Source organism: Capra hircus, chromosome 14 (assembly GCF_001704415.2).
Source record: "Capra hircus breed San Clemente chromosome 14, ASM170441v1, whole genome shotgun sequence".
Classification (NCBI taxonomy): domain Eukaryota; kingdom Metazoa; phylum Chordata; class Mammalia; order Artiodactyla; family Bovidae; genus Capra; species Capra hircus.
This window is the reverse complement of record NC_030821.1, coordinates 68,322,438-68,324,810: the sequence shown is the minus strand read 5'-3', so window position 1 is coordinate 68,324,810 and position 2,373 is coordinate 68,322,438.

Genomic DNA, 2,373 nt, shown 5'->3' with positions numbered 1-2,373 from the left:
CTGCCTGGACACTGCCCTGACTGTGAGTGACCAGGAGTGAGTGCCTGCTGTGAGTGCAAGACTGGCAGCGCCATAGATAAGATGGGAGGTGAATCTTGAGATGGTTGAGCCCCTGGAGGGGGGCTGGCCAACCAAGCCCCAGGTGTGACAACATTCCAAGTTGTACAAGACAAAACAAACAGCATTAACGTGAACCCAGGCTTGCACTTTGCTCACAGATTGGTGATGATATCTCTTTGTATCCTGGGATTAATAGTGGAACTCTGAACTGCAATCTTTGAGGTCTCACACACAGACCAGACATGCTGCCTGGGACCTTTTCCCAAATGGGACTCCAGATGTGCTGTGACTTGGGACTTCCCAGCACTATTTAAGTCTGCATGTTGACTCCAATTTGGTGATGTATCTTCTGCTATTTGTTTCTCTTTTCTTTTAATGGTAGTATATTGAAAGTAAGCTCTGTAATTCTCTAATAAATATTTGTATTATTTATTTGTATAAAACGAGTGGCTTATTTTGTTAACAAATCCTTTGAACCTGAGACAAGTGAAAACTTCTGGCAAACACCCTACCACCATGGTTTGGATTCAGTAGGTTTGGGCTGGCCTGGGAATTTGCATTTCTAACAAGTTCTCCGGAGATACTGATGCTCTGGTCTGGGGCCTCCACTTTGAAAACTAGTGCCATAAAGTAAAGAGATTAGAATAGGGGCTCTTAAGCTTTTTTTTTGGCATTTTTAGGATCAACTATGGGAAGACGACAATTACAAGCTCTTTGTATTTCTTGTATGTGTGTTTTATTTATTTATTTATTTTGGACTTTAATAAAATACTTTTTGGAAGCATCCACTATCTCATGTATTTTAAGAAGGAAAATGGAAATGACTTTGTGTCTGCAGGCAAATCAGAGAGTAAAGAGGGGTCAGGCACCTTAAGGTGTGGAGTTCAGAAGTAACCAGAGGATTCCCCAGAGGAAAGCCCCGATCACTAGTCAGGACTCTTCTGGCCACAAGTGACAAAACTCTCACTTAAATCATTTAAAATTATATTTGGCTTTGTATACCTGAAACGCACTCTACACAGTTGTCTTAGAACCAAGTTTCTGATTATGTTGTACAGTACTGAAACCATTTACCAGAGATTGGGACTTGAACCCATGTCCTGGGACTTGAAGCCAGCCAAAACCCAGTTTGGGATTCGAACCCACGTGGCTGGAATTCAAATCCAGCCAAAACCCATGGTACTTGTTTTCAGGACCTAATGAAACTCAGGTTCTTGATGTCTCATCACAGAAAGAATTCAGTGAGAGACAAAGTGATAGGTAAGAAGTGAATTTATTCAGATTCAGAGAAAAGCACACTCCACAGACAGAATGGTTTTTATAGGCTGGACAATTTCACATGCTAATGAGTGGGAGGATTATTCCAACTATTTTTGGGAAGGGGCAGAGATGTCCAGAATTTGGGCCTTTTAACACTGCCGTGGAACTGTCAGGGCACCTCTGGGTGTGTCATTTCACTTGCTGATTGAGGATCAAGGTCTAGTCTTGCCTGCCATCTTGGTCCAATTTAATTCTAATTTGTTTATGTTGTGCCCTTGGGGTATGTCTTTCTTGGGGTATATCTTAAGAAGTTGTGCCCTGCCACTTTCCCTCCTGGTACAGTAACATTTTTGGAGGTAGGTGGTCACTGGCATTGCTTTAGAAGCTCAACAGTATCAGATCTGATGTCTCTTTTATTTTTTACGCATGGCTCATTTACTCTTTTTTTTCCTCCCTCATTTAATCAAAGTGGCTGCTGAGACCCCAGTCATTACATCTGTGTTCTAGTATGAAAGAAGGTAGAAAGTGAAAAAGGTATGGTCTGTCTCATTGATTGTCCATATCCTTCTCTAAGGCTTCAACTGTGTCCTATGATGATGTCTACAGAAAGAGAAGTGGATAGAGTGAGTAGTTACTTAGGTACATTGCCTCCCTACACAAAATGAAGATTTTGTAGTCAAAGGAAAAGGAGTGATTGGCCATTAGGAAGGCACATAATCCCACACAGCAAATTGGACAAACTGGAGAATATATTGCCTTTATGAGAAAAGCAAGAATAGAGTACCTTCAAGAAGGCTGTATGAGTCAGCTTCGTCTTCATAACAAGTCAGTTCAAATCCTAGTGACTTTTAGTTTAAATTCAGACAAATATTTACTTGATGATGAATCTGTGAATTGGTGACTTGGGCTGGGTTCATCTGGGAAACTCATCTCTGCTCCACGTGGTATCACCTGGGTGTAGTGTTACTGCTGTGACCTTAGCTAGATGGCTGGGATGTTTGGGACACCTGGGCCTTTCTTTTACCTTCCATCATGGCATGCCTGGGACCAAAT